Consider the following 21,350-nt stretch of genomic DNA (forward strand, 5'->3'; position numbering starts at 1 on the left):
TTACTTCAGATGCAAGAGCAAGAGGATCATTATTTTTTAGTTCAAGAGTGAAGAGTTTAATCATGAGCTGAACAACTTCAAGTGCAGAATGTGAATCATAGAGTTCTTTCAGCTTTTGTAAAGCTTCAAAGGCAGTGGAATAAGATGAAATATGATGACTTACTTCTTCATTTACAGATGCTGCGATCAATGCATAGGCTTTGCTGTTCTTGTTTTCCCAAATGACAAGTTCTTTATCTGATGTAGGCTGCACAGGGTCTTTGTCTTCTTCTCCGACACACACTCCTTTCCACAACTCATTGTAGATGAGGGTGTGTTTTACCATCCGGGACCATTCAGGATAGTTCTCCTTGCCAGTGAGAACTATTCCTACCATAGAGATGATTGAATGCATTCTGTAAAAAATTACTTCTGTTGATAAAAAAAATCCTTACGTTACAACCTTCAAATCCCTCTAATATTTGCTAAAAGCATCAGCATTTCATTGTACATATCACTGCAATACTACTATGTTTTGAAAAAATGCGCAAGGGATCACTTCAATATATCACTTCAATGTATTAATATATCACTTCAATATATCAATATATCATGCAATACTACAAATGCTTTGGTATATAAAACACTCTGAAAACACCGCAATACTTTGAATGATATATAAACGCTTTGAATCATATAAACTGCGTAATATCATGAATTCAACAAACGTTTATACTTTGATTCAACTGCTCAACGCTATACCAAAACCGCCATCATAAATATACACTGAAGTTAAAATCAACTGCATAATACTCAACACTTTCAACTATCCCAGCAGCTTCGTGTCCAAGAATGCATGGAAAAAGACCCTCTGGATCCTTTCCGCTTCAAGTATAGAGCCACATAAAATATCTTTATGCGGACCTCCCCAGCCTGAGGTGTGGTGACTTGGACATCTTCAATATATGCGCGTTAGCTATATCCATTCATTTGATCTCTGTTTCTGTGTATATAACCCTCGATGATGTCGACACAGGGTCAGGTCATCACATGCAAAGCTGCTGTTGCATGTTGGTGAGGGTGTTACTGAGGTTCAACCATAGAGAGAGGAGCCGAGGCGCAGAGTGGACTTGCGAAAAGATTTGAATCGAAATAGCCAGGATTAAGGTTCATGAGCTCTGCAACAAGAGCAAATCAGAGCTGTTAAGCCAGCTCAAGGAGCTCAAGGCTGAGCTTGCCTTGCTCAGAGTTGCAAAGGTCACCGGAGGAGCACCCAACAAACTCTCTAAAATCAAGGTTGTGAGGCTATCAATAGCTCTGGTCTGAGGCTTGGGGGCGTGACGAGAGATGTCAACGGAGACCCGGATGAAAGAGGGGCAGAAAAAAAACATCTATTATGTCACCAGCGAGAGCAAGAAGGCGGTGGATGCTATCGATGATTATGCCATAGGGAAGCTTAAGGAGTACGATACCATACGATGGGGAAATGTACCTGAGAGCAACGAGCTGCAAGTCGGCGTCGGAGGAGTGGAAGGGGTCGTGTATGCCGTTTCCTTTGAAATCTCCTCAACAGAAGGATTTTGTTTAATCTTCAGTATTTCCACAACGTCCTCGATGGTCTGTTGCAGAGCCGGTGCATCTGGTGTGGAGAGGCAGCGAATCAATGAAACACAGGACAATTAATGACTTTTAACCGATGCTCAGAGAATCAATGACACGCAAGACAGAGGCAGTGCTCAGGACAGAGGAGCAGTCAAGACAGAGCAGCGCTCAGGACAGAGCAGCGCTCAGGACAAAGATAAGGGAGTTACAACTATTTTAGGACTGGCTCTGATACCATGTCAGACCAGGAGTAGCTCCAAATTGGACAGAAAAACTGATTCGTATATTTCATTAGGTAGCTATTGTTTATATACATGATTGTGACTGATCAGTTCATCTTCTCGATGATTGTTCACATTCCAGTTCACCCAAACGTTGAGGATTAGGTGTCAACAGTAACACCCCACTGTCTGACCTCCTACTAGTTCCTCCATTGGTTGGAACTAGTTTAAGTAACTTTAACTTAGTTAAACTGAATTAATTAATTACAACTCAAAATAAAGTCAACTAGGGCTCCTATAATGTAGGAGACACTCTACATGACTCAAGTTAGACCCTAAACTCGAATTAATTGAGCCAACTAAGTCAATTTAACTTAGTTAACTCGTACAAGTTGTCTTGTGATGTGGAATTACAATTTTATTCCTAATTTAAATCAAAGGAAAAATTAAATTAGGATTTTCTTGTTGCATTTTCAACAGGTTTTAGATGGCTTTAATGTGTGGCCTTAAGCTTAGAATGGTGGTGAATGATGCAATGAAAAAATATATCTACCCCCATTAACAAAGGGGTAATAATATGCTCCAACTGCGGAACATATGCTCTACCCAAGAGGATGTGAGAACCTCAAAATATTCTACCTGTCACCCAAAAAATCATCATCAAAACATCAATACCCTATGAGAGAATTGGAAGGAAGTCCTATCCCTCCCTAATATAGAAATACAATTGAAATGAATAGACAACTATTTAAAAAAATGAAATAACATAGCCAATGTGAAATACAATTAACTACAAAAATTAAATAACAACACAATAAATGAGCATGAAGTCATACAAGTGAAAATGAAAACTATGTTACAGTGAGAAATGCACCCTTTATAACACTAAGTTATATCTTTCTAGAACAATTTTAAAGCTTGCACATTGATAGGTAAAGGAAACCTCTCACCATCTAGATGGCCAATGCAAAATTAATTGTTACACGCAACTACAACAATTATATGGGGGCTTGTTGCCTCAAAATATAGTAGGCCTTGTGAGAGGCCTTTTGCTGCAAAATCTAGTAGGCCTTGGAGAGGGAAACACTATAAGGTAGAAAATAGACCAAGAAACAACAATTGGTTGGTGGCCCACTCTCACCACATCCAAAACCCCCTTCTCTTCATAGACTTTCACTAATGGGAGGAGTCCCGAAAGGAGAGAGATCACTTATAATAAAGTATTATAGGGTTAATGTGTGAATTAGAGGAAATTTAAGCCTAAAAGTGGCCTTCGAAGGAAAAATAATAAAATAGTAGTTAAAATAATAAAATAAGAGTCATGAATTTTGGAGGGAAAAGAAGAACAACTATTTTTTTTTTAATTGCATTTTTGGCTTATCTCCTTATAGGTTTACTCAAATTTCAAGTGTAGACACTCGTTGGATACGGAATTTAATTTCACATCCAATGAGTGCCAATTATGCATACTTTTGAGAAGACCCACATTGATAAAAATTGTAGATACATTAAAAATGCATGTTGGACACACTTTTTTAATGTATCTACAATTTTTACCAATGTGGGTCTTCTTAAAAGTATACATAATGAGTACTTGTTGGATGCAAAATTTAATTATGCATCCAACAAGTGTCCACACTTGAAATTTGAGTAAACCTATAAGGAGATAATCCAAAAATACAATTAAAAAATAGTTTTTCTTCTTTTCCCTCCAAAATACTTACATGTACCTCTTTTTAAATTTAAAGAATTTTGATTGGTTTACATATTATGACATGGAAATTATGTGAAAATTTCATGGGCACTTTAGGCTAAAATTTCCTCTAATGAAATGATTACGCTAGGAACTCTTCAAGGGAGACACAATTTATGCTCAAGCCTTCATAAGGAGGCAATTCACTTTCAATAAAAAGGCCTAGAAACAAGGGCAGAAGACCTAGGGTTTGATAAATTTGACAAGTGTTGGAGTAACTCAAGGTCAAGGCTAGGAGAAAATGTTTCTTACAATATATCAAAAATGCCAAGGCTCATGAAACCTTCAAGGAGACCCTTAAGTTGAAGGAAGGAGAACTAAGGTTTCTCGTTTAGGCAAAAAAACTAGGGAAAGGAAATTTATGGATGAAATTGAAGTGGATATCTACAAAAATGATAGATTTAATGTAAAATAATATCCTCTTGATGTTTAGGCTCTTCAACCACCATAATTCCTCTTGCCTGGGCATTCACAACAAGCCCTAGTTTCCTAACTTAGCTTTGAAAGGCTGAATTTGGAGAGAGAAAATATGGATAAAATTAAGATGTGAACACCAACAAAATGGACCAGTCCCTTGTTCCTTTGGAGTATGGAGTCCTTAATGCAATAGATCAACCAAAGAGCTTATACAGAAACCATAATTTTGATGGCCTAGCAAGAAAAATTCCATCAATTACCTAAGGCCTTCCCTATTTGAATTCTAAAGGTAGGGATCTTGACAATTTCAACCAAATGGATAGAAACTTTAGCAATATTTTTCCATCCGGTGATATCTACATTTAATTTAGTGGACCGTGAAGACTTGAGAGATTCCACTACTGCTTTAGAAAAATAGGATGTTTGACTAGATGATTGGTTAGGTGATTGAGCGAGGATTCGTTTAGGATGTTTCTTTATATTTGCATTGATAAGTTTTTCCTATGAAATGTTTGACATACATATGTTTTAGTTGATCATTTAAAGGGGTCCTATGTTGCCTATGTTGTATTATTCTAGAAAATCTTGGAATGTGAACTCAAAGTGGAAAGTATTGCATACCCTACAAAAAATATGACTAAACTGCTCAACAACATTGTTAGATTCCAAAGGATTAGGAGGTTTATGATCTTGGTACGAAGGTTTAAGGGCTGTCGTAGGAGAGAAACTATTTCATGGTTGAAAGGACTGTTAACAATGTTCCATTTTAACCACTTTTTTTTAACATCTTGATGGATTTGCAACATTTCCCTCATGGATAGTTGCAACTCTTTATTTTGGTGAGTTAATTGGGACATAGAATCATCTAAGTTGGATGTTGAAGGCTTGCCTTTATTTTTAGATGCTTTAGTTTGAGGTTTGGCTCTAGGCTATGTTACCAAAAAATCTAGCAAGCCTTGGAGAGAGAAACTCTATAAGACAAAAACTAGATAAAGGGATAACAATGGGGTAAAGGCCCAATGTCACCTTAGCCAAAATCCCCTACTCTTTACAAAATTTCACCAATGGGAGGAGTCCTGGTAGGAAAGAGATACTTAGAATAGATAGGTTAGGTATAGGGCACGAAGTAATCAAGCTAGAGCTCATTCAAAAGAGAGGCTCAGAAAAGGTACAAGGTTTCAAAGAAGAAAATTAATCTCTAAGAAAATCCTAAGAAAAGAAAACAAAGACCTTGGGTTTTGAGGCTTTTTAATGGTAATAGTTATTCACAAGGTCAAGGCTCGAAAGAAATGGCTTCTTGTGATATACTTCGACAAGTACTTGTGAAAATTTCAATACTAAAATCCTATTGTAGCAACTGTAATTTATTTTTCTAATTGTTAATTAATTTAACAATTTATCTGCTAATGATAAATATTAAATAAATCGCATTGCAACCTTCACAAATAAAAATGCAGAAGAAAACAACTCTAGAAACTGAGAAATTCTAGAAAACACACATAAAAATTAACAAAGTTATTTTTGGACAAATGTCTTTGGAAAAACAAAACTTGGGAAAACCAGTGCAGCAACTGAGGGTTTTATTATTAAGTGAGTACAATCTATGAATGCCCAACAGGGAATCCAAACAGAGAAAAAAGAATGGAAAAAATATTGTGAGTAATTTTCCTCACCCCCTCAAGATATCCTAACACAATCAAGCCAATCGAATTGGCTTCCCAACTGCCTTTGTGTGGGCCCTACATCAACCTCTATGCCGGCCTGAAATATGCTGCCTTGAAATTACCTTTGATCTATTTCTGATTGATTTCTACTAGCCTGGAATCCTCTGGCTTGGCTCTCTAGAAATTCTTCTAGCCACTAGCACCTAAAACGACTCTTCCTCCAACTAAATTGAATTTCCCTCTAGAGGTTTCTGCACAACCCCCGCGTCAACGTCATTGTGGCTCTTTCTGCCTCTTTGTGATGTACTTCACCGAATATGGAGAACTTCCTCCGACTCACTGCCTTTGCCCCTCAATGTTTATGCTTCCTTCTCCGACTTTCCAACAACTACTGTTGCTCTCTAGAAATCGAACTGCCAAAGAAATCGAAACCCTCAAGTGTGTTCTCCATCTACCGATATCCGATGTTGGAGCACCAACGACCAATATTAAAACTTAATCAAGGGCCCAAATCATTTCCCAATCGATTTGTGCGAGTTTCTAGAGAATTCTCACCTTATCCCAATTGATATTGATTCATTAACCAAATTTCCTAAGTTTAGACTTAGGAAATATTTAACAATAAAATAATAATCTAATTGAGACACTTCTAGGTGGAATTTCCATAAACAATTTTTGGGTTATGGAGAGCTCATGTGTTTTAGCCTCTCTATAAATTTTCAAGACTAGAACACCTCCGATGCTACAAAAATAACAGTACTAAGTTCATACAACCTTCAAGGAGGTCCTCAAGTTGAGGGGAAAAGAATTAGCGTTTCCTTCTTGGAGCAACACCTAGGGCAAGAGAATTTATAGATGAAATTTGAGTGGATTCCCACCAAACTTGGAAAATAGGTAGCCTATACCATAAGCTTGATGTTTAGGCTCTCAAATCACTAAAAATCCTCCTCCCTAAAATTTTGCTACAAGCCCTAAATTTTCGCCCTAGCCTTAAAAGGACCAATTTTAGGGGAGAAACATATGGAGAAAATTTAGGGTTGATCACCAGTGACTTGGAATAGTTCATTATCCTTTAGGCATATGGAGTTAAGGCTTAAATAGATAAACTAGATATTTTCTAAGGAGGCTAAAACTTGATGCCCTAGGTATCAAATCTTAACATTTACCCACTTCAAAAGAAAATGGAGTTTGATCAAGAGATTAATGATTTCCTCCACTAGGAACATTCATTAAAATTGTACAATAAATTAATTTTCAACGATTAGGGCACAAGATAGCATAACCTAGAAACAATAATTTCATACATTAGATAATTTCATGATAGAAAATATTCAACAATAATCAACTCAGACCAACATGCGGTATATCCATCCTTTATCCAAAGAAGTAGCTTCGAATACAATAAAAAATAGCTTCCAAATATGAAAATGCATCCAATAGATCTCTAGTAGCCAAGAAGGAACAAGTGCAAAATTCCTCTAAGAGGTCAAATTCCAAGTGTGATGATGATGAGAGACTCAACTGAGGTCTCTTCTATCTATACATTTCTAATCAATTCTAATTTTAGCCTAAAGCCCCTCTTAGTTGTCAAATCATGGGAAAAAACTAAGTGTGATTACAAGCCAACCACATAACCAATGTGAAATCATAAAATTTAATCCACAATAGGGTCTAAATGCTAATGTCATCACTATGTGGGCCTCATGGAGGCATGCGTTGAGATCCCTTGATGCCAAACTAACTCAAGAGGTTTCTAAATTCATCCTCTAGGGGTTGACCCCTAGGCATCCATGCAAATCATCACATGGACCCCAATTTTGTGTTTGGGGAACAAAATGGGTCGCAAGTGTCCCCTGATGATCAAATATATTGACTCTACTCCAACATTGAGGGCTCAGGGTGAGAAAAACTCAATTGATCCTAAGATCATTTACCAAACCATCAACACACTGCTAAGTCGGCTGGTGCATGCTAGTCAAAGTGCATCATCTCACAAATAATGTGGAGCAAAGTACAAACTATTTTGGTATTGAAAGTTCCCATGGAATGCAATGATTCTCTACAATTGTCAAGAATCCCATGGATCTCAATGCTTCACCTGTAGGGTTGCATATCCTCCTCTAGTGGACTTAGGCCCCAATTAAGTTGCCCAAACCATGATGAAACCACATACCAATCACACATAATGTCCAGTGTCGCATCTTCACCATCAGGTAACATTAATATTTTGTGAATCTAAGTGAACCAATCTTGTTAATCGAGGGAAAATTGATATTTCATATGGGGCTTCCCTTCCAAATTTAGGGTTTTGATCATGTTACTTCTCTACCTAGCAGGGGTCCTAGGAAGGGATCCTACAGAGAAACTACTAGGTCAAGGGGCAACAATGGAGCAATAACCCATTGTCACCTTAGCTAAGGATCCCTGCCCTTTATGAAATTTCATTGATGGGAGGAGACCTAATATAAGAGGAATCACAATGATGAATAGATCAATGATCATGGCCCTTGATGGTGTGAAGTGGTTTAAATTCTAGATCATACTCTTGTAAACCAATCATCCACTTCGCTCTTTTGTCACCCAACTCTTGTTGGACAAACAACGATATGACTACTTGGTGTGGGACAAAGATAATACAATGATTCTTCAAGAGATAGGGCTGGAAGTTCTTTACCGCCTTATAGACTACATATGCCTGCTTATTAATGGTGGTATAGTTAAGTTCAGGTCCTTGTAGGCTAGCACACATAAAAGATATTGGTCGCTCATTATTCTGAACATATTTCTGCGTAAGCACAATGGCAAGAGAAGTGTCAGAAGCGAAGGTATATAGCATAAAATCCTTGTTGAAATTTGGGTTGTATAAGGCTGGGGCTATTGTAATAGCTTGCTTAATACAGGAAAATGCATTATTTTTCCTTTTATCCCACTTGTATATTGCATCCTTCTTTACATCTCCTGTATAGGTTTGACAATTTGAGCGTAATCAAAGATGAACTTGCAAAGAAAGTTGATCTTCCATAGGAAGGAATGCATGGATTTCTTGTTCACTAGGAAGAGAATCTACATAATAGCTCTGACCCTATTAGGGTCCACTTTGATCCCACTCTTTGCGATGATATGGCCCAAGAGGTTTCCCTCGGATACCGCAAAAATTTTCTTGTTGGGATTAAGAGATATCCCATATTTTCGACATCGCTCTAGGATTTGCTTCAAGTGGCGTAGGTGGTTGGATCTCTTCTTCGAAATAACCATTACATAATCAAAATGCACTATGCTTTGACCAATCAATCCATGAAATACGATGTCCATCGCACACATTGAGAGGTCACACCAACATTAACTAGCCCAAAATGTATTCTTCTAAATGTGAACGTTCCCCACTTTGTTTGAAAGGGAGTCTTAAGCTTGTCAGGCTCCAAGAACAGAACTTGTTTTTATCTAGAAATAACGATCAAGAAAAGAGAACATTTATGACTCCAATATTGTCTACAATATTTGTTCCATAGATGGCACAGGGTAGTTGTCTTTATTTGAAGCGTAGTTGAGATTTCATAAATCTATGCACAAACATATTTCCATAGACTTCCTCCTCACTGGGACTAGATTAGATACCCAGGTTGAATGTTGCACCTTGTAAATGATATGAGCATCCAACAACTTCCTTAACTCCTTTTGAGTCAGGGGCTCGCGTTGGATGTACCTTTCGCAACTTTTGCTGAAAAGGCTTGGCCCCTTCCTTTATTGGGATAATATGTTGGATTATTTGCATGTCTTAAGTTTTGAGCTCATCATATGTCCATGCGAAAACATCTCGACACTGCTTAAATATGTGGATGAAGGCTTGTCACTCTTGTGGTGTGCAGCAAGTACAAAGATTAATAAACTTTGGGTCCTTTTCGGTTCCAATATTGATTTGCTCATGCGACAACGTTGAACTGTGCATTTTGACATTGACTGGTCCTCTAAAGTGATTTTGCAAGTCATACAACTCTCTAATGATACTGTGCTCTTCAGCATGGGGTTCTCCTTACTCGCGTGAGTTGCATCTTGCAATGTTTTTTTGTGCTCGTCTTCATCAATGGCTACATCTTTGAATACATTAGTGTTCGCCATGAAATGTATTATTTGTTGTTCATCATTAAAAGCGCGTAAATTAGTGATATTATTAGGGACATATGGTTTATAAACAATTCCAACAAAATAAAAATCCCTAAGCGGTGACAACCTAGTAGCAGCATTTTCTAATGCATTCGCAACTACGTTACACATTCTAAGAACAAATATAATGTTAAAAGCTTGGAATTGATAAATTAAACGCCATACCTCTTGTTGATAGCTTTTCAAATTAGGCAATACACAATGTATATTATTATGTACCTGTCACACGACAATCTCTTAATCACCTATTGCTTTAAGGACTCTAAAATTGAGGTCAATGGTCTTCTATAAGCCCAGGATGAGTGCTTTGTATTCCTTCGTGTTATTAGTGCACTTGAATTCCAAGCAGCTTGAGATTAGGTGTTTTCTCTGTCACGGGTCTACTAAAACACAACCAGCTCCAGATCCCTCCTGCATCTTTGAACCGTAAAAAAAAGTTCCAAACATCATATGTACAAGAGCTATGCCCTACACTAGTACCAACACTACTACTATCTACTATACAAAGTTCATTTGCGCCAGTTGGACTAGGAAGGAGTTCCAAGTGTGTGTCTAGTGCGACTAGGGAAGGCTGAGCCAGGTAGCACCCTAGGTTAGTCTTCATGAAGAAATTAACAAATATTAGATCTGCTAAAGCAACTGGCTCGTTTTTCCCCTCGAAGGGTGTGATAGTGTGCTTCATTTAAGGTTTTGAGTCTACCCAGATTTGGTTGTTTTTCCCTTGTACAGAAGCCATACATGTGACTAATCGGTAGCAAAAATACCCTTGTAATTTGTTGGACTAGTATATACTCAACAATACACCACATGCTCCCGGGATGTCTACAATTACTATGTTTATATATTGGTGAATGTTTTGGTCGGATGGTAGGCGAATATGCATATTTCTGAGTTCCCCAATAGCATGGAAAAGAGTCCTATCCAGATGAATGATTTGCGCATCTGTCTTATCCCATTTTGCATTGATTTTCTTAGCTACAAATAGTGGCGTTACGTTTACGGATGCACTAGAGTCGACTAAGAAATTGTGTACATTGTAATTAAAAATTTCGAATGTCAATAAAAACAGAGGGTAGAGTGTGTTAGCATTTAATGTTAATGCATTAAGAAAATATTCTAGGGGACCAGAAGACTTACCAGATCCCTTTTACGAAGAAGCGTTGTTACCTGAGGCAGGTTGTTCAGAGCGTGGACAAGTAGTTCCCGCTGGCTCTCGATTCTTGTAAGTTCGAAGAGTGAAATATTACCGCAAGCTTTCTTCAAGTCTTCGATTATGTTATAATCAAGCACGATGGGCAATTTCGAAGTGTCTTGAGGAGTAACCTTATTTGATACTTACAGAATGGTAGGTTTTCTTTTGTTATTAGCGAAAGTATTTTTCACTGAAGCAGTGTTTCATTACTTTCTCTAAGTGTTGACAGGCATGTGATATTCCTTAACACCTGTTCTTTCAATTTCTGCCTCGTCAACTCTTGTTTGAAGACCAACCCTTGGCTTCTCAACTTATATCAACTATTCTGGTTTTGAGCTCAATCCTCATTCAATGGCAGTTCTTCAACATTTTTCTTTTCAGCTGCATATACACAACTGAATGTATTCACTGCATGTCCAACACTTATAGTTTCTTCAACTGCAACGGTTTCTTCCTTCTCTTCCGTTGGCTCAATCTGATCATCTGAAAGTACTGTATCAATGATGTGCAGAGCGAGAACGTTCATGTTGTGATTCTATTGCGGACATGTATTTTTTGAATGATACTCTTGATGAAATGAATAATATTGGTCCATGTCCATGCTTTCAACGTTCAACAGGACATTAGAGCTTTGTGCAGACTTGGCTTGTTTATTTTTGTTGTTTCTTGTGTTGGTAACTCTTCTTAGGAAGTTGAATTTAGGGGGCTTACTGCTTACGATGGTCTCACTTAACCTCTGTTTTAACTTTGCCAGCTCATTGGACAAAGACTTAATGGTCCAGGTCAAGCTTTCAAGATCGGTAGCTTATTTATCCTTGGCCTTACTTGAGGAGGCCTGAGACCTTTTGCATGTGTCTTTGGAGTCTTTTGATGGTTCATCGTCAAAAATCAGTACAATTGCACACAAGTCCTTTCACATGCAATAACTTCTTTGTAATTTTCTCCCAGAATTTCTTTCACATTTCTATTCACGAACTATGTGATGCTTGTTGGTAAGGAAAAAGTGTAGTAATAAATGGTGATGGAGTCATGAGGTTTTGTATTTGTAGGAAATTTTTTCAATGTGCGATTAAACCTCTGGATAAAATATTTAACTTTCTCTTTCTTCTCCATCTTCAAATTACCCAGCGCTTTAATAACATGGTAGGGGTTTTATGTCGACAAACGTTTCAAGGAACAACCTTTTAAACCCCTTCCAATTTTGGATTGAGTTTGGAGGAAGACTGCGGTACCATACAAATGCTCTACCATCTAAGGTACAAGGGAAAAGTCTACATGAAACATCATCGTAAGGTACCTCAAGCATTTACAGATATACGTAGAAGTTTTCCAAATGGTCGTCCGCTTTCACTTCTTTGTTAGGGTCGTACTTCATTAACAGTTTCTCTAGGTGCCTCGGCATCTTGTGTAAAACACCCCAAAGAGCATATGGGCCCTGATACATCCAATCTAGATATTGGTTTACCATATCTTCATATTTGTGCTCCTCTTCCTCATCGGAATCTGATGGATCTTCTTCCTCCTCTTCATAACTGCCTAACCCTTGGAAAGTGTCATCTGAGAGTACAATGTCTTTTCTGTCACCACTGTTAAAATATGGAGGCTGCTATGATTTATCTATGTTTTCCACAGTCTCTACTAGCTCTTCAAGGGTGGAAAGAACCAAATCTTCGACTGTAGAAACCATTATCCCAGTAGGAGTGGTTATGTTCTTCTTTGGAAAATAAGGAAGATTGTGTACTCCAGGGATCAATCTAATAACCTTTGAAAACTTATGGGTTATAGGTTGGATGCCCCGGATCTGCTCATAAGAGATTTCACAAATTTGTCCAATACCAGGTTGGAAAGATCTGCCAAACTCAGGAATATGAGAAGGGAAGGTGTCGGGAATATTACTTCCTTGACCAGAAGAAGTATGATGAGGGTGGGTGAGGTTATTAGCCATAAAAATCTAGCTACCCTCCTTCTAGCGCCATAAATATTGATAATGTTGGACCTGCCAACATTCAAGGGGTCTCCTCGATATGTGATACCAATTAGACCTCACATCGTTTGGGATAGGATCCCCATCTAGAATACGATTCGGTTACCGTTTTCTTAAAGATTTTCCTTGGCTCTAACTATTAGCAAGAGAGAGGAATGCATGTGTGCCTTCGAAAAACAAGTGAGTCTACCTGGTGAGCGCTCAGTTGTATGCGTGTCAACGTTCTTCTACTATGGAGGGAAACGAAAGTAAGCCTCTAAGAGAGAGGTAATAGTACCACCCTAGTAGAGACACAAAAGAATAGAAAATATCCATCTAATATCCAACGGATTAATCCACAAAGATATGACAGTCATTGCAACCATTACAACACCTTATCAATATGATAAGCACTAAAATAACTGAAATAGTTCAACTACTTTAGTACAATTGAAAACAAACATGAATCATAAACATTCACAGAACAATCTCACAAATATTCATAATACATGCGTGAAGAACATGTTGGCCATCAAGCTTCATATATTAAGTAGAATTCCCAAGGCAAATGTATACATCGAACACTACTAGCTCTAATAGTGGAGCATTGGAGCCACCACTCGCTCCTCAAAAGAGCTAGCTTGTCTGTCTGATGCCTTGTGGGAGGAACCAAGGTGAAAAGTCCTTTGCTCATACAATGAGGGTGTATCCATAACCAATGGGGTGATGCTTCACCTCCCTTATGACTCTTTGACTACCTTCATGATTGTTTGACTTCTTATGACTTTTCGACTTGACATGACTCTTCATATTTTGTACATGTCCTTTAGACTTCCACTTTACAATACATTTTCGAATAGAAATTTATATAATCCACAAAAATGATGTGGAATATGGTGACTCATGACATGACACTGATGACATGGACTGCTTGATGACATGGCGATGTCAACTCATTCTTGTTTCTTCTTTCTATGTGTCTTCTTGAGAATGTTCTTCTGTCCACCTCCATATGGCTTAGAGATAAAGAGTCTTCAATGATATCAGGTCTTGAGTTGCGGTGGCAAACTGGTGTCCCTTTGTTTTCTCCTGATTGATCAACTTGCATATTCAGCTACAAAGGTGTCTTCTAGCATATTCCCCTTCTCCATCTCGTTCTTCATCATCCTGTCATGGAATGATAGAGTACCTGCATCTACAATTCACTCATGAAAAGATGACATTGGTTTGATAAACCCCTAGTCTAAAATGTTGCATGATGATCGAGTAATTGAGAGGGAACCAGGTGGCAGATTGAGGGAGAGGCTCAGTGACCATGCAATTGTGTAGCTCAAGCAGTTAAAGGTCAGGATTGAGCCTTGAGACTGCGCAATGCATAGTTTAGGTTGGACTGAGCATGATGATTACACAATTGGGGAGCTCAAGGAGCCAGGTTGAGGGCTTGATGCCTGAAGTTGCCTACTACGTAGTGCTAGGGGGACAAGGAGGCTAGGTGACTACACAATTGCACAGTTCAGGAGCTCAAGGGTTAGGCTTGAGGACTAAGACTGCGCAATACACAGTTCAGGCCTGATGGAGGGAAGGATTGCATAGTTTTGGAGCTCAGGGGCCAGACTTGAGCATCGATACTACGCAATGCGTAGTGCTAGGAAGCAGGAACTGTGCATTGCGAAGTGTCAAGAGGTAGGGTTGCTTCTTGAGGGCTGAGACTACACAATGCACAATTTAGGAGGGTTGGATGAGGCTAAGTTGCTTGGTTGGGGAGTTTTGTGAATTTCGCTAAGTGTGCGATCGATGAAGCCAATATGAATAGTGATAAGACTTGACTGTGATCATGCACTTAGAACACTTGACGACGCAACATAAATCATCCAGAACACATGAACAACATACTTCCCTTAGTGTGACAACTTACGACAAGTGCGACACCAAAGATACACTTTGTGACGACCGTGACGACACTTGTGTGATAGTGTTTAAAACTTTGGAAATGAGTGCAACAGATGCTTACATGGTAAGACCAACTCATTTACACAAAGATAACCCCTTGAAACCTCGAAAACCAACTTATGTACATCGTGCAACACCTAACATGTTAAAAGACGACACTTTGATTTTCTTTCAAATGGGAGAAAAACACTTAGAGAAAACACATGTGATAAGTCTTAATGTTTACAACGACAGTATACAAGATCAAAGTAGGCTCCAAAATTTGGTGTAGACCAAAATTTTGGAGGGTGTTGTAGCAGTGACAACAAAAACATACAACTAATGTAAGTGTCAGAGATAAAGTGGGACATCATATCGACTACGAGGTGGCGGTCAAGGGCTCTTGGCTACCAACTGGAAGAAGATGAATAGGAGAAAGGTTGTCCTAAGGCTCCCCATTTTTGGTGGGTAACATTATCAAAAGATTTTGGCAGGCCTATTTGTTTTCTAGAGCCCAACTATCATCCATGTTCTTAGCACTAATTTTAGCAGCATTGATAGAATCTGGTTTAGTGAGATTTAAGTTAAAAGAAAAAGATACTTTAAAAGCTTGGAGATAATAAGTTAGAAGATCCTTTTTTGGAGGTATAAAATCTTGAGATATATCTTGAACTACTTTATCAAAACTAAGATTGAATTAATCAATATATTCATTCTATCTTCTTTCAATTTCTTGTAATGCATTTAACAAAATCTAGGATCCTTTAATGCTGGCCATTTTTTAAAGAAATTGGTTTTAATTTGAGTAAATCCACTAATGCTATTATTAGGTAAACTAACAAACCATTTAACAACATCACCATTCAGAGCAAGAAAAAAACATTTCATGGTTACATCTTCATGTCCACTTTTAGTTCTTCGATTTCTCTAGTAAAAGAGTCCCAAAAATCATGTGTAGAAATTTAATGACCACCCTTAAAAATTGGTACTTTATCAATATTATTGGGGAGGGCATGGGGTTGACCCTATATTTGAGTTAAATTAAGTGGTTTATGCAAATCCATTAATCAAGGTAAGTCCATTTTATTATTATACATGTGTTCTGTTGAGATGTACATAGATCTAAAGATTCATGTCTTTCAAAGAAATCTCTAAGTGTAACTAAAACAAAATGGAATTCAATTGAATTTTGTTCCTTACTCTTAGCTCAATTTTTTTTTCTTTGGTAAAATACCTTAGGTTAGGGAACAAAAACAAACTCACCTTTGGTTGAAGATATTGTTGTGTACCTTTTTGTTTGAATGGCTTTTGTTGAAGCACCCTGAGTTGGAGTTTTTAGAGGAGATCTTGCTTATTAGTCCTTTATAATAATCTCATAAAAATGCACAAGAATTATATACAATTTCACCCAAGTGGAATAATGTTGTATGAAACTAGGTTGAAAGAAATTATCCCTAGTAATGGGACCAAAAAATGTTACCAATATTTTTAACAGGGTCGATAGAGTCCTCACAACCTCCCCATATGGTTACACACAGGGCAAGGACACATTGTCACCTTGACCCAAGCCCTTGATATTTAAGGCTCAACAACTCCTAAAAGGTTAAGGGAGGAGTCCCTAAATACCCCCAACAACTATGTTTTATGTCATTTCCTTGTATGGAGTCAATTGGGTGGAGTTATTCTTGAATTGTTTGTTGTCCAGTGTAAAAATAATGTTAAAAACATAGCATATTTCTATCAAATATATTAATAGACAAATACTTCAAATATAACCTATGTATTTTGGTTTATTAGAGATATCCTAACCAAATATGTGATTATATATTAATTATGAATTTATTTTAAAGGATCTTTGAGTCAAAATAACTTGATGTCTCATATGATAATCTATAAAACCAACCTAAAATCGCAAGGACAACAACATATTTTGTTGTAACAACCATTCTACTGTATGAAAAAAAACCTCTAGGGAGTTACCAGAGTGTAGGAGGGATAAAGGTGATTATAGAGCCTTTGGGCCCGCCCTTTATTGCATTTGGGATGAAAAGGAAATTTCCATCTAGCTGGAAATTAATTTTCAGATTTTTGCGTTATGTTTAATAAACATAAATTTTTCTAGAAAATTATTATACAATTTTGATGGCTATAAAATAATTTTTATTCAACTCTAATGTGAAAATTTTGATGATAAACAAGTATAGAGCTGAAAAATATAAGTTCTAGTGTCATATACTTAATTGTAGGTATGTAGAACTTGTTTCTGATGGCTAAAAACGCAAGTTTGGTAACCTAGAAATCCACAACTAGAAGCTAGACACAAGTGTAAAATGTAAGAAATAATAATTTGTATCTAAGTGGGGTTTAGATCTAGAAATTATTTTAGTATTCCCCAACAAAAAACTTGTTGTAAATTAATATGATAATAAAAACCACTAAACAAAAATCCTACTCTAATGTAGAAAAGTAAAATAATTTTGAAGAATTGTATATTTTAGGTTGTTGGGATTTGTACCAATGCCTTGGAATCTACCCTTTGTTGGAGTATGAAGTAGATATCCTTCTAAATCACCATGCCCATTTTATGTCTAGGGAGTGGGCTTGGTCCTTTTGGAAGTCATCCCCAGTTTTTCTTAGTTCACCCTACAATCTTTGATTCTTCTAAGGAACATCCCTCTTATGTGACATCTCCAACCTTTGATCTCTATGTGCAACAAGATATGTATCCCTTGAGATTATAAATTCCTCTTTCAAAATGGTTTAGAAATCTTGAACTAATTTACCTGCAAAACCAAAACAAACAAGTGGAGAACCCTAGTTGTTGTCTTCCATGTAGCATATTAGCTCCTCAATGGAAAAGAACATTTGTTGGAGATTATCCACGAGCTCTATAAATTAGTTTCCAAAGAAGGAAAACTAGTAGGTGCAACCAAAAAGAATAGACCCATATTATGTTGGATGTGTGAGAATATCACTTGGCAATAAATTGCCCCATTAAGTAGAAGGTGGCTTCTTTAGAGCCACAAGAGGCAGCAAAAGTGGGGATGTTATAGGTACTAGGAGAAGTATCTTTCCACAAGAAGAAAGAAGAAGATAAGGGTAAGGAAGGAACCCAATTGGAGTTTGTTGGGGTAGAACTAGGAGGGATCCAAGTGATACTGATGGTCGATAATGGAGCTACTTATAAATTTGTCAAAGTAGTAAGGAAGCTTGAACTTAGTTTCAAGCATGAAAATGCCTCCTTTAAGGTTATCAACTCCAGAGGTGTGTGGGTACTTTGTTCAATTGACGATGTACCTATCTTCACGGGAGATCGGCAGGGAAAGGTGGACCTTACAATAGTGAAAATTAATTATTATGACTTGATGTTGGGGTAGGAATTCATGATTGATGAGAGAGTTGTCCCTGTGCCTCATTGGGGCATACATTCATTTTGTCGAGATCTAAGATTGTAGTGAAGTCTTAGAGAGGAGACCCTATTGCAATGGTGAATATGGCTACCATATTCGATGATCAGCAACAATATTTTGGAGCTACATGTGGATATATGAGTAATCGTGATGCAAATTCTATTCTTTCACGACATGTGGATATTATGTTTTCTTTGACAAACATGATAAATAGGTGTGATCATTACCAACATTATGGATTTAGCTCCCTTGGATGAGATCATTACCAACATTTGGATAGGTTACTATATTTTTAATGAATTACCTAAAAACATATGTAACCTCCAAATCACCATTTTTATTCACACCCTAGTATTTTATCTCTAAATCCAATATAAATTCTCAAGTTAAGAGATTGGATTTGTGGTTGTATCAAAGTTGAATTCGAGATTCACTAATATTTTATGAATGATATCGGGGGCTAGTGTCCAAAAGCACTCGCTTCAAATTCTCACTTAGGCTTCTTCATCCATTAATTTGCACATATATGTGGAGTCAAGTATTACAACATTTGCTATTCTTAGAATTTAATTATTTTCATAACAATTTCACCTTTTAACCATCTAAATTTCAATTTCTTTATATTTAAAGTGAGCCTAACCGTTTTACCTTTCAACCGTCTAAATTTCAATTTCCTTGTATGTAAACTGAAAAATCAGTTCTAGCGACTACATGGCACTTATTTTAATATAATATAAATATTATATCTCTATAAAGTTATATATTTAAAGTAGTTATATGGAAGCAATGTTTTAAACGGATAATACGGTTCTTTGTTACAATACATTTTTACGTATGACAGAATAATAAACGGATAATAACGCATCGATTATTCGATTTTTCATCTTCTTCATCGGCCACGCTCTGAGTTTGGGACTACATAACGCACTGATTACGACTGATTACTCGCGGGTTTTATAGAGTAAGTGGTCCTGACTGGATTTTTCTTGAGACTGATTTGACGACATCTTCATAAATCTGTTATCATGTATTTTGGTTTTTTATAGATTTCGAACATTAAATGCAAAAACACTAGTGTAGAAGTCTGCTACTTTCTTCTACTTCCAATCATACATTACACCTGGATTTCAAAGCTTCTCTGCAAAGCACACCATGTCGCCTTCTTTGACACCGTGACTGCCATTTGCATCTTTGTTCCAGCCAAGACTGTCCAGCCACAGAACTGTCATCAATCTCCTTTATCTTCCATTGCCTGACTTCCTACTTCATTCCTGTCTCTTTATCTTTGTTTGTGGCCATTCCATGGATCATCCCAGAATAATACATTGGTTCCTGATTTAGCCTCCCTGAAAACAAGGTCAGACAAGGTTTTACATTTTTGGATATGCTATTCCAGATTGGTAACCTTTTCGGTATATCTCTGAGCTTGATCATGAAATTAAATAACATATACAAGACGACTTGGTTATGAAATTGACTAGCTTTAGCCTTTTATTCAATTAAATAACATACACTTCTAAAAAAAAATGTATTACTTCAAACTATCAAATGCAATGAGGAAGTAGTTTGTACCAAATGAATCATTAAAACATTATAATGTGTCAAATAGCCTTACAGTCCATAAGAAGGATTAGATGTTAGTTTATGGTAATGATTCTAATTTGCTTTTTATGGCTGGTTATAAGTATAACTACATATGTACTTTAGTTTCTGCTTGAATATGTAAGAGGTTATATTGTAAAATAGGTTAGTGATTATTGTTTCTGCATTGTTATATGGTAAACCAATCTTTGTTTCCTGTGCAGTACTACAAGAGTACAATGAAGAATGGAAAGAGATGACAACTCAGAAACTGTTTGAAAAGAAAAGGTGGCAGACGGTTATCATCTCAGTTTGATGAAAAGTTGATTCTTCAAGAGAGAATCTTGATCTCGTTTATGCTCTCTAGTTTTAGTTTGAAAATCTAGACCTTTGATCATAAGTACATGCACTTTGAAAACAGTGGGAGGTGAAATGAAACCATTTAGCTTTAGGTGAACTGAAGCCATCTTGTGATGTTAATTGAAACCTTTCAAAAATGTATGCACTACACTAATAACATATGATTTTGGAGATTGAAATATTGCTCATCTTGGCTGGCAATATAAGCTGTTTTTTCCCTTTCAATAACTGCAAGTGAGAACATTATCTCATTCTCGTACATTATTTTCTTAAAAAAAGCTTCACGCCTTTCAATCTTCAGCTTATTTATCAGATGAACAGATGTATTGCAGGAAATGCATGGGTAGAATTTAAACATCAAAAAGGATCTCTATTTTGTTATAAGGGTAGTATTATGGACTAAGGCTTCTGCTTTTAATTTTTGCATTTTTTCATCTTTGTTTGTCTCACATATATGTGGGTAAAATTCCGCTCTAGCAATGGAATCTGATGAACATTAAAAATCCGCTCTAGCAATGGAATCTGATGAATTTAAAACTATGAGCATTTATTTATATTTAATTTGCAACTGAGAATTTAATTCTTGCAACTGAGAATTGAATTCCGGTAAGAATTCTTCAAAACAAATTTAATTATGATGCCAATGTATGACATCAGTTTCCCCAAACCCTTGAGAGCTATATGACGCACATCTAGCCTTAGTAGCCCATTTGTAGTGATATGTGTGTCTTACAGTTTCAACCATTATTTTAAAAATGTGTCTGGGTGTGTGAGTTCACTTTGTTGATTACCCAACAGATATCAATGGAAGGTAGAAAGTCTGAACAAAGTAGCAGGTTAAAACTATTGATACTTTTGTCATCATTCATAAAAGGCACTGTTTCTAGAGAATTGTTAATTCAATTTGAAAAGAAATAATTTCTCTTTTCTGGTACATTGAGAATCTAAATTTAGCTAAGCGTGATTTCATAGGTATCTTTAAAGGAAGCTTTGCTAAGTCCACGAGTTTTGCAAGCATATTTGTTGTTCCTTTTTGTTTGTTATGTAATGTGAGTCCTGAGGTGACTGACACAATTAATCTATGGCTTGATTAGCTGGACCCAAGGGCATCTAAGTTG

General features: G+C 36.9%; 1 protein-coding gene across 1 annotated transcript in view; it reads left to right on the forward strand.

The window, feature by feature from the left end:
- Positions 1-20,420, forward strand: part of LOC149267085 (F-box only protein 6-like) — a 104,126-nt gene extending 83,706 nt beyond the window's left edge. The window contains exon 2 of the mRNA XM_089398060.1: positions 20,097-20,420. The gene's annotated coding sequence lies outside the window, so the exon portion shown is untranslated. The remainder of the gene's footprint in view (positions 1-20,096) is intronic.
- The last annotated feature ends 930 nt before the right edge of the window (positions 20,421-21,350 follow it).

Source organism: Pinus tabuliformis, chromosome 6 (genome assembly GCF_031772625.1).
Source record: "Pinus tabuliformis cultivar Carrire ecotype Pingquan chromosome 6, CPIR1, whole genome shotgun sequence".
NCBI classification, from domain to species: Eukaryota; Viridiplantae; Streptophyta; class Pinopsida; order Pinales; family Pinaceae; genus Pinus; species Pinus tabuliformis.